This window comes from Triticum urartu, chromosome 1A (genome assembly GCF_056163025.1).
Source record: "Triticum urartu cultivar PI428250 chromosome 1A, HENAU_Tu73, whole genome shotgun sequence".
Lineage (NCBI taxonomy): Eukaryota > Viridiplantae > Streptophyta > Magnoliopsida > Poales > Poaceae > Triticum > Triticum urartu.
The window spans coordinates 381,564,339-381,576,694 of record NC_141873.1 but is presented as its reverse complement, the minus strand read 5'-3'; the positions used below and the strand labels follow the sequence as shown (position 1 = coordinate 381,576,694).

The 12,356-nt window shown below is 44.7% G+C and overlaps 1 long non-coding RNA gene across 2 annotated transcripts; it reads left to right on the top strand.

Annotated features, from left to right (window-relative positions):
* Positions 1-2,618: 2,618 nt before the first annotated feature.
* Positions 2,619-7,309, top strand: LOC125513540 (uncharacterized). Of its 2 annotated transcripts, XR_007286002.2 has the most exons (9): positions 2,624-2,954; positions 3,019-3,118; positions 3,221-3,372; positions 3,985-4,097; positions 4,647-4,788; positions 4,876-5,002; positions 5,150-5,304; positions 6,420-6,590; positions 7,052-7,309. It is a non-coding gene; the product is annotated as an uncharacterized LOC125513540 (long non-coding RNA). The 2 variants fall into 2 exon arrangements; XR_007285999.2 differs by having other exon boundaries at positions 2,619-2,954; positions 3,985-4,788.
* The last annotated feature ends 5,047 nt before the right edge of the window (positions 7,310-12,356 follow it).

The following is a 12,356-nucleotide window of genomic DNA, read 5'->3' as shown; positions in this document are numbered from 1 at the left end:
CATCCATCGATCCATTCATGCAGCCCACCGCAGTAAACATCCGTCCATCGATCCATTGATCCAACCTTTCTCCCTCTTGCGCGAACCCTAGACAGCGTGTTTGGCAGCTTGAGGGATTGGGAATGGGAGTTTAGGAGGGGGAGTTTATGAAGGGAATGGACTTGGGAAGTAGACTATTAGTCCCAATCCCATGCTTGGTGTGTGGTGGGAATTATTAGTGGGAAATCAACAGGGAGTTATTTTCCTTTGTTTGGTTTGTGGTTATAGGAATGGGAATTATTCTATGAGCTGGGCAAATGAGTGTTACCGTTAATCAGGTCTGCAATAAGAAAATACTCATATTTTGACTTTATTTGCTCCACGACTAAGAAAGAGAGAAAATGTTGATAGCAACAATTTTGCATTTGATCAATAGACTTACATACATACACCATATCAGAAGATACCAGGTCAGGAAGGAGATACCAGATAATAGGTGTCATGCTTGCTGGATGTACTGAATAGTCCATCAAGCAAATCATCAACATTCAATCCCAGCAAATGAGAGCAAAGACATGAAGCAAGTATTTTAACTAGCAGATGAACATATGAAAGTATCCTTTCCAAGAGTATAAAACGAGATTATATAAAAAAATAAATGGAGGCACTGAGTGTTGCAAGTGACGAGTTGAAAGAAAACAACTACAAGTCCTGAGCAGAAAAGAATATATGAGCTGCTAATCTGGAAGTTCAAATCTGGAGGTCTTGGATTTGGATTAGCAGAAGCACTTTCATGGCCTTTATGCTTAACATAGATTTCTGCAAAGTTGTGTTTCTTTACGAAGTTCAACATCTTATGAACAGAATTATCATCGTGAACTAGATCAATTCCTTCATCAAGGCTACACCCAGGAATTGTATAATATAACTCATCGCCATCCTTGAAACCTACATCTTTAGCCATGCGAACTAGACGAAAATAGGATGTACGCTCACTGTCACAATCTCGAAAAATAGATACTTCGCCTCCACCATAAGTAAGTGGACCTTCCATTGAAAAAGAACCCCCGTGATGCATTTTGATATGGATGAAATCCCTCTCCATTCTGTATATATAAGGCATTTAAAGACATATTTCAAAATCCGTGGTTATTACTTAAACTATTATTGTTATTTGAGTTCTGCTACAGTACCAAGGGATTTTTGTACACAAGTAAATTGAGAGACAAATTATGCATATGTGAGCTAGCAGCTTGTTTAACCTTTGTTACAAGATACTCAAAGGAGGTTCTGATGTGATGAAGTGACTTAGCCGAAGAAGCGACGCCCGATACCCAGGAATGGAATTTGACATGAATGTACTTCCTACTTTTATATTATATATATTCCCCCCAACATGAAACAATATTGTGAGTACATCATGGAAAATATGCAATGTCTGTATGACTGAAAGCTGGGACTTGGAAGTCATTGAAATCTGTAACAGCTATCAAGACTTTTTTGTGTGTACATTTGACACTTAATTTCGTTTGTAAAACTGAACTTAGAAAGTACAGGAAGCATGAAGCAGGCAGGTACACAAAGGCAAGTGCTATATGGCATATACATATCGTTCCCTACATGCAGCCACAACGTCAAGTTAGCAGCTATTGTGGTTTGCCCTTTTTCATGTATATGTCAGGTGGCATCACGAACAATCTTGGTTCTCTACATGTACAAATAGTAGGCACAACAGCAAGCCAGTGATGACCAACAACTACAGCTGAAGACTAGCAAATACATTTATACAAGAACAAGAGATTGCATCCAGTAATTATTCACATCCATGTCCCATCTATGCTTCTAAAAAGGATATCAAGAACTAATCAAGACAGAGACCTCTGTACAGCATTTCTATGAATCAAACAAGGGGGCAAATGAAATACTAAATCGATGTAGTAATCCACACCTCTGGCCTTTTGGTGACTCTTGCTCCTGAACTGCAAGGGGGGACCAAAGTGATGGAACAAATCTGTGACCTGTGAATCAGGGGAAAAAATAGAAAGAAGAATAGATCTGCATCAGTTTGTAATAGGAAAAGAAACGAATCCAACTTTGTTAGCCAAACCAGATGGGATACAGCTAGATTTGTAGGTATGGATTGGCAGGAAAATCTCCACGAATTCAAGATGGAAAGGGGGAAAACGGGTTACCTCAGCTCCTGTTCGTGCTTGCCGCCAGCTCTGGAGGAGATTGGGGAGAAGTTAGCGGCCGTCGATTCGTTTGGAGGACTAATGGTGGCGCTGCTAAATAGGGGTCATTAGCTAGGATTTTACCGCGCTTTCGCTGGGATTTTCATGCCTTTTTTCCCTTCCGCCGCGGGACGTGACGAACAACTCAAGTCTTTTTTGGCGTCAATTCCCACTCCCACGCTGAATTAGTAGGGTCCCCTAGGAAGAGTTTCACGGGAGTTGGGCCTCCTAACTCCCCTTCCCCTTCCCCTCTTAACTCCCATGTCCCTGAGTCAATCAAAGGAAATTAAGTCCCATGGGCCATAAACTCCCATTCCCCACGCCCAACTCCCCCCAAACAACCCTTCAAAAAAAAAAAAAAACTCCCCCCCAAACAAACACGCTGCCAATCTTTGCCGCCGCCGCCGATCCCCACCCCCACCGGTGACCTCGTCTCCCCATCCCCGGCCCCATCCCCACCTCTGGCCGACCTCCCTCCTCATCTCGTCCATCCACCCATGGAAACCTCCTTTTCCACGGATCTACACACCCACCCACGCCCACCCATGGATGGATGGATGGATGGGGCGCACCAGTTCTGGCGACGGCGACGCCGGATCCACACCCACCTGCACAATGGAGGCCTGCCGCATCGGGATCCACCGCCTGCTCTCGGTCTGGTGCGGCACACCGGACCACACCGGAGATTGCTACTGCGGTGGCCGTCGACGACAGCGCATCTCTGGCGGGACCTAGATGCCCAAGGTATGGACGAAGTCCTTGCCCAAGGTATGTACGGCGGGACCTAGACTGATTACATTCATCTCAGGCATGCATCCGTGGTTGGTGACCTTGCGTGCCGCCATTGCCGGAGGCTGGCTGGTTGGACGGGCATCCGGAATGCCGGTGTTTGCAGCCTTACATCTCAGGTGTGGTTTCTTCCTGTCGTCGTCCCATACTCGTCCCTTGTTGTTCTAAATTTTCTTGAGGCTTGTGTTTGACATCTCTCGTCTGTGCTGTTTCCATCGCAGGGAAGACGCTTGCTAAAATGTGTGCATGCCAAGATTCCTACAGTTCCAGACTGATTAGTGAGCTTACACTTCTAAGGGTGGATCGATTAGCATACTCTGCCTACTGAATGCCAGTCTGAGAGGTAGCATCTGCTATCGTCAGGTTATATAAGGTGCATCCACATAAACTGATTTCTCACTCAGCTACTTATAATCTGTGTGGAGAAGACTGACAACAGACTGATAGGTTAATATGAACATCAAATAACTTAAACAAGGACATTGTTTGTGTTAACCCACCACTCTTTTATTTAAATTTCCCTGCTGGACCTTACAAGCAGCAGCCTTCACAACTCTTTCATGCCCAATAACTGGGAAAGAGTGTGGCATCGGCAACAGAGCTTTCCTTGTACCAAATGCATGCACATCACATGGCTGCTCAAGTCCTTCCTTCCTACTGTCTTAGTATAAAAATCTTCTTAAGTTTTGTACATGGTCCCTGGTTCCTTTGATGACATTAGTCAAAATACACTGATGGTTAATTATATATATCCACATAGCAAGTATACGGTATTGTCCTATACATTTCACATGATGGAAGAGACATTACTTACATTTGTAGTTTCGTACTGAAGTGTTAAAGTATGCATGTTTTGCTTAGTTGAAAAAGCTGAGATATTGTACTGAAGAGAATGCGAATGATGTTCACTCTGTTATGCTTCTAAAGCATCTGAATGGTGTTCATTGCTGTTTAAATGATGTTCATCTGCTATGGTTTGCTTCAGCTCGTGTGGATGGGAGGTGGATGCCAGCACGGATCCAGTGTCTCCGACCTCGGCATCCACAAGGAGGAGCGGCGACAATTACATACCCAACCATGGGGCAGCAGCAATTCATTGTTGAGCCTCCCTCTACCTCTCTCACATTCCCTTATTTTGCTGCTGCTCTAAATTCACTTTCACTTGATTGAATCTAGTGCTACTGCTGTCAGTCCCTAGTCCCTAGTGCTACTGCTCTAAATTCACTTGCATGTTTGACTAAATCATAAAAGAATGAATAGGTGTTGGCTCTAGAGTGCTAGCTCGTATACTCTAGCAGGCGAAGCACGTACGTGCAAGCTAACTTCAACAAAGCAGACTAGTAGCTTAATTGATTATTTGTTAGCTAGTAGTACTCGGACGTGCAGTCTCACGTATACGTACGAGCTTAGCAGAGCTAGCTAAGCTAGCGACTGATCGATCTGACTTCTTGCGGCCGACCGTAGCGACTTTGTAACTCAGCGAACTGAAAAACGATGGAGATTTTGTGGATAGCCACAGGGGCGTGTCGCTCCTGGATTTCTTTGTATTGCTTTGATCGACTTAGAAAGATTACAATGGCTGGGTGCACTTATGATGCACTTAGTGTGCCACCTCGAGATGACTGACTGACTGTGTATTTTTACTAGCGCGTGCTGACGAAGCAGGAACACACCCAATGCCTTGGCAGGAACACAGAGTTGCGGAGAGCAGCAGCTCGCAATCGTGGTCAGGGACCGACCGTCCGAGAGTAGACCGTGGAGACGTGGAGTTCAGTCCAGGAAGTTCCTTGTAATATTTTGGATCTCATTTTTGTTATGATGAATTGATATATAATGATGTTTGATCTGCTTCTGCTTGATTCCTTACTTGTTGTAGGACATTGCAGTCACGTAGATTTTGCTGGTTGTGGCATTGCTTGAAATTGGGTTATTGGATAGCTGAAGCTGCGTTGGATTTCTTCTAATTTACTCCAGGAGACGAAGACCACGCTTCATGAATTCAGGTGCTCTCTCTCATTTTTCTTGAAACAATGTTGCCAAAAAGGCATTTATCTGGTTGTGACATAATAAAAGAAAGAATAAACTTGTAGATAAAATCATTGGAGCTTGTATATCCAAATCCTATAATTATATACTCTCTCTGCTCCCAGGGCGCCGCCGAGGTGGTCATGTGGGATCCTCTCGAACAGCGCGTGCTCGCTGTCGACTTCGATGGCAGGGTCACCCGCTCCATCGGCCCCCTCTCCGGCGGGATGTACTACTCGGGTTTCATCCCCTACGTCAACTCATACACAGAGATCTACATGTACTACTCAGATTAAACTCTGTTCTGCTGTACAATTACACTCGCAAGCTGTCTTACCGTATTATTGGATCTGTTGATCACTGCCTACATGTTAGATCGGTTTGATTTTGAGATGCAGCGAGACTTTGATGTTTCTGAATTCTGATGTGAAAGCATGTCTACGTCAGCTGAACTTTGCACGACTGTTCCTGTAGATCGATGGTGATATCAGCATGCATCCTAATTGTCAATCTCGAGTCTGCACTTCTGTATGTTTTTGATGTGAAACACTTATGCATGACTAATTGTTAAGTTGATACAATTTCTTTGGTAGACAAGCATGGAAATATGTATTAACTTTCCTGAAAATTGAGATTTTCTTAACTAATCAAGAACTCCCCTCATTATGTAAAACACCTATGCATATGACTAATTCTGCACGGCAATTCTGTTCAATTCTGATTTCTTTGGTTGTCAATTCTGTTCAATTGTGAAACACCTATGATATGACTATGAAAGCATGTCGACATCAGTACAACTTTGCATGCATATTTTATTGACTAGATATATACGTGTTGACTGTTCGTCTGTTCCTATGTACTGCATATTGTGTAATGGAGTTTGCTTGTATGGTGTTTGAAAATGTTTGTATGAAAATAATTTGACATTGGTGACAGCGTACATGGCCATTAGAAATGCGGAAGCGTACAGCAGCTGCGGCCACCCACGCCCTGCTTCTCCTGGTCTCTGTGTACCCTGCCTGCATACTCTCTGTTTGTGATTTTTTCTAGCAAGTATCTGATCATGAGAAATGAGCTCTCTAGGATTCACTGGACCAACAACTACTTGTTCTAGCATGTTTATTTCAAGCAATTTGTCATTCATGTTGTTTGATGAAACAGTACCCATGTCGGGAGACTAGTAGAACTTGCAAACTTCAGTTTTCTCACCATTAGTCACTTATCCTGCTGTTCATGTCCATACAACAGTTGTATTGGTTCTATGTTACAGCTGCTGCAAACAATTTATTAATGTGGGATGTGGCTCTATGTCCAGTTCTCTTTCTCTTCTAAAGAAATCCCCTCTGCCTCTGGTGTGCAGCAAGTTGATTGTTTTGTATCTGTATTATTGTTCAGATTGGCCAAGTGTTCGTCGATCTGCAAGCCTGTTTAAGAGCTGGATTGGCCGGTCCAATTCAACACGGAACTATGTGTCTGTTGAAACTTTTCGTCTATCAAGTGTCGCCTCGCCGCCTCCGGCCACCCCGACGACGCCCTCGCCTTCGCCAACCTCCACTCCTCCATGAGGTACGCATGCATTTTTGTTTCTATTGCTCGCACTTTGTTCCTGATGTATTCCTTTGACTAATGAACCTAGCAGCATCAAAGTCTAGAATATCCACACCAAAATGCATTGGCTTGCTGAACCCTTGTGCTGGTTAGAAATGCAGAATTGTGATATTGTGCTGGGAGCACTCTTGCTACAGTCATCAGTTAGATTTCAGCTTTGCATCTTTTCAGGTTTAACCGTTGGTTTACATTGAAACTGTTAAGCAAGTATCAAATTGAGTACATAGTGTGCAATTTGTGTTTAGTAATTTAGTAGGTCATAAGCATCAGACCATATGTTTTCTTATAAGCAAACTATATTGATGGTTGCAAGATAAGTTAAAATATACTAGTGCTACCTTGATTTTTATACTACTTCCCATTTATTTTCTTCGTTTGATGTTTTATATGCTTCTGATGCGTGATCCTTGTAATGCTAGGTGATTTGTTTCTTGCAATTTGGAAGAGGAAGATGATGAAGCATGGTTGTTATCTATCAATATGCCTTGTGTTCTGGTTGTACTTCATAGCTAGTTACATTGTATTCTGTACTGGTCTGGTTGTATGAACACTATGTAAAGATTGTAATAGGCTAATTTTGGCTATCATTTCGAGCATATAGTTATGTTTCATTTGAAATATTTGTCATTTGTGTACTGTGAAAATGTGAGAAATAAAAATCTGATGAGTTGGACCTACTTATTGGTAGAGGCTAAGGCCCAAAACGTAAAATAGCCTGCAAAAAGGCTGAGGCCCAAAAAAGAAGTCGACTGCAAAAAGGCTGAGACCCGAAGACAAATGGATCGTAAAAGTTCTATGTCTTAGAAACCAAAAAGGCCAAATTGTTGGGCTTGGACCATGTAGTTGATCAAAATTGATATGAAAATAAATAATAAATGGGCTGAATTGTTGGGCTCGGCCCATGTAAAACACCTAATCGAACCGGGCTGAATCTTGTCAGTGACCTTTTCAATTGGTCGCAATTTTGCCACGTCAGATTGCCATGTCGGATCCGACGTGGCCTGGGCAGACAGCCAGTGACCAAAACAAAAGGTCATGGGTTCAACGACCTTTTGTTTTGGTCGTAAACGTCTACGACCTTCTCACAGAGAAGGTCGTTAATTTTAGTTTACGACCGCCAGCTTTTGACCTCCTGTTTTTGGTCACAAAAAGGTCACAAATGAAAAACAGTGACCTTTCAGTGACCAATAGTCAAGGTCACAAGTTGACATATTTCTTGTAGTGGAGGCAGCCTCTTCGGGTTGTACCACCCCAAGCTTCCGTTCCCAATTCCAATGATGGTCTGTGCTTCAAGTGTGGCCTTCCAGGTCACCGTTCCAGTAAGTGCCCTCAAAATCAGAATCAGCTGGCTCTGTCTTCAACTGGCCGTAACAATCAGCCCCATAACAACAATGCCAGACCTTATGGTCGTGGTCAGGCTAATCATATTGATCTGAATGAAGCTCAAGGCCAGCCTGCCACGGTGATGGGTACTCTTCTCGTTAATTCAGTACCAGCATCTGTTTTGTTCGATTTAGGAGCATCGCATTCTTTCATATCAGAAGAGTTTGCATTCATGCATGGCATTAAATACGAAGAGATGCACACTCCACTAGTGGTAAAAAAACCTGCGGGCCAATGCCAAACCTCCATGGTTAGCCACAACGTTTCAGTTGAAATTGAAGGGTTGGAATTTTTTGCCTCCCCCATTATTCTGAAGTCTTCCAATATTGACCTCATTCTGGGAATGGATTGGTTGAAAGCACATATGGCTTCTATTGTTTGCGCCACTAAAACCGTCCACCTTCTACACCCTTCAGATGAGATAGTAAGCTACAATGCTCGTCCGGTTCAAAATGCCGAAGCCCGACTCTATCTCCTGAATGCGTTGAACGCATCACCTCTTGAGGGAATTGAAAAGATTCCAGTCATTCGCGACTTCGAAGACGTCTTTCCAGAGGAACTTCCAGGAATACCCCCTGCCCGGGCTGTCGACTTCGTCATCGACTTGAAACCAGCCACCGTTCCTATTGCCAAACGACCCTACAAGATGCCACCTCATGAACTCCTTGAACTTAAGGAGGAAATCGACAAATCTCTTCACAAGGGTTTCATTCGTCCAAGTTCCTCTGCTTGGGGAGCACCTTCTCTTTTCATCAAGAAGAAGGACGGAACGAACCGTTTGGTTCAAGACTACCGTCCTATCAACCAAGCTACAATTCAGAACAAATATCCCCTTCCTCGGATCAATGATCTGTATGATCAACTGGCTGGTTCATCGATATTCTCTAAACTCGACTTGAGGTTGGGTTACCACCAGATCCGTGTTCGTGAAGAGGATATTCCAAAGACCGCATTCGTCACTCATTATGGTTCTTACGAGTACACCGTCATGTCTTTTGGCTTGACCAATGCTCCAGCTACATTCTCTCGTTTGATGAACTATATATTCATGGATTACCTCGACAAGTTCGTCGTAGTCTATATGGATGATATCCTGGTATATTCGAAGAATAAAGGAGAACATGCTGAACATCTTCGACTTGTTCTAGAGAAGCTTCGAGAGCATCAACTTTATGCTAAGTATTCCAAGTGCGAATTCTGGTTACCCGAAGTCACCTACCTTGGGCATGTCATCTCCAAGGATGGTATTGCCGTCAACCCAGAGCGAGTTCAGGCTATTCTTGACTGGACCCTCCGAAGACTGTCAAGCAAGTCAGAAGCTTTCACGGACTAGCCAGCTATTGTCGCCGCTTTGTCGAGAACTTCTCCAATATCGCCAAGCCACTTACCAATCTGCTACACAAAGGCGTTAAGTTTGATTGGACACACAAATGTCAGGAAAGTTTCCATGCACTCAAGGACAAGCTGACGTCTGCCCCAGTGCCTGCTCCCCTTGATTCTCGCAAGGACTTTGTCATCTATTGTGACGCTTCACATCAAGGATTAGGCTGTGTCCTAATGCAAGAGCGCAGGGTGATTGCTTATGCCTCCCGTCAAGTAAGTCCTCACGAAGAGAACTACCCAGTTCATGACCTTGAGCTTGCCGCGGTTATCTTTGCACTGAAGCTATGGCGACAATACCTTCTCGGTAATCGTTGCGAGATCTTCACCGATCAACAAAGTATGAAGTATCTGTTTACTCAGCCAGATCTGAACCTCCGTCAACAGCGATGGATGGAAGCTATTGCTGACTACAACTGCGGTATATCCTATACCCCTGGCAAGGCTAATGTAATGGCCGATGCCCTGAGCCGTAAGTCTTATTGCAACAATCACATGATTTTCAAAGCTCAACCCCGCCTTTATGAAGAGCTATGCAAGCTGAACCTCCAACTAGTTCCACAGGGTTCTCTGAATAACCTTGTCCTGGAACCAACTCTGCTGAAAGCAATTAAGTCTGCTCAAGCCAAAGATGCTCACGTTGATTTGATGAAAAATGATCTTGCCTTAGAGAAATCCAGAGATTTCTCACTTGGTGAAGATGGAACCTTGTACTTCAGAGATGGCATTGTAGTACCCCGGTTCGAGCTTATGACAGAGAAGGTGATGAAAGAAGCGCATGACACCCCTCTCTCTATTCATCCGGGAAGTACCAAGATGTATCTAGACTTCCGTCAGAAGTATTGGTGGTCTAATATGAAGCAAGACATTGCTCGATATATTGAAGAATGTGACGTTTGTCATCGCGTCAAAGCAGGACATCAGAAACCGGATGGACTTCTACAACCGCTTCCAATTCCTGAATGGAAGTGGGATAAGATCCAAATGGACTTCGTCACTGGCCTTCCCAAGTCTCAGAAAGGTAACGATGTTATCTTTGTCGTCATCGACCAATTCTTGAAGGTTTCTCACTTTCTGCCAGTCAAGGAGACTATCACTGCTAGTCAATTGGCAAACTTGTATATCTCCCGAATTGTGTCACTCCACGACATTCCGAAGGAGATCAGTTCAGACCGCGGCAGTATTTTCACTTCTAAGTTCTGGGATAGTTTCCAAGATGCAATGGGAACTCATATAACCTGGAGCACTGCTTGTCATCCCCAATCCCTAGGCCAAGTCGAGCGAGTCAATCAAATTCTTGAAGACATGCTTCGGGCTTGTGTTTTTTCTTTCGGCAAGAAGTGGGAAGAATCTATTCCTTATGCGGAGTTCTCTTATAACAACAGCTATCAAGCCAGCTTGAAGATGGCACCCTTTGAAGTGCTCTATGGACGTAAGTGCCGAACCCCTCTGAACTGGTCAGAAACTGGGGAATGGACGCTCATTGGTCCAGACATTATTCAACAAGCTGAAGAGCAGGTTCGCATTGTCCGGGATAATCTCAAGGTGGCCCAGTCCCACCAGAAGAGAAATTATGACCGTAAACACTGGGGTTCAACTTATCAACCTGGTGAACAAGCTTATTTGCGTGTCACTCCTTTGAGAGGCACTCATCGGTTCGGAGTCAAGGGCAAGCTAGCTCCGCGCTACATTGGTCCTTTCTGCATTCTCTCCCGTCGTGGACTGGTGGCTTATCAACTGGAGTTGCCACCTCAGTTCTCTCACGTCCATGACATCTTCCATGTGTCACAACTTCGTTGATGCTTCAAGGATCCGGAACGTGAAGTGGATCCGGAATTGATTGAAGTTCAAGATGATCTCACATACAAAGAGCATCCTATCCGCATTCTTGAAGAAGCTGAACGTCGAACCCGCCAGAAGGTTACCAAGTTCCTCAAGGTCCAATGGTCGAATCATACTAAAGATGAAGCCACTTGGGAACGCGAAGATAACCTCCGGGCTGAAAACCCCGACCTGTTCCCTTCTACCTCTTAATTCTCGGGACGAGAATTTCTTTTAGAGGAGGAGAGTTGTAACACCCCGGTGTAATGATGCTACAGTAACCCCTGGGGTTAAGTTAATCTTTTTGCTAAACATGTGCCTGATCATTATTATCTCATGTTTCTTTCAACTTCCCCTTTGCTAAGTGAAATTCAAAATTTCTCAAACATGAAAACAGAAATGTTCATCATGTGCCAAATATTCCACAACTAATATTGGTGGTGAACCAACATTTTTGCAAAGGGTTTAAGTGGCCTAAACTACTTAAAACAGTGACCTAAGCAATAAATTAAATGCCCTTCTTAATTTATAAAATTGGCAACTATTCCAAAAGCCTCCGAACCTTTTGTGGCAGTGCACTTTAATTCTTTGAAATTGTTTTGGCCAGTGGCATAATTTTGCAAAGTCATTATTGGCTAAAAAGAAAATGCAAAAGCTACTGAAAATAAAAAGAAAAACTAAAAGAAAAGGAAAAGCAGAGGAGAGAGAGAGAGAGAGAGAGAGAGAGAAAGCCCCCTGCCTCACCTGGGCTTCGGCCCACCCGGCCAGCCGACCCAGCTAGGCCGGCCCGCTCCCCCTCCCCGGTCATCCCTCTCCTCTCTGTTCACGCGACCGAGCCCCCCCAGCTCGTTCCCACCGGACCCGGCGCGGCGCCCCGCGCTGCCACGTCACCGGCGAGGGGATAAGGGCAGCCCCGACGCCTCGGGCTCCCTCCCCACTCGACCACTTGCTCCCTCTCTCCCTCGTCGCTCTCTCCCTCGCTCTCCAGATCCCATCCCCTCCTCAACCGAGCACCGCCGTCGCCATGGCTGTGCTGTAGCCGCGGCCACCGCCCACCCCGCGCCTCGCCAGCAGGTTTAGGAGGCGCGCCGTCGACGCCTTCGTCGACTACGTCACCGGAACGAGGCGGGGAAGCCCCAA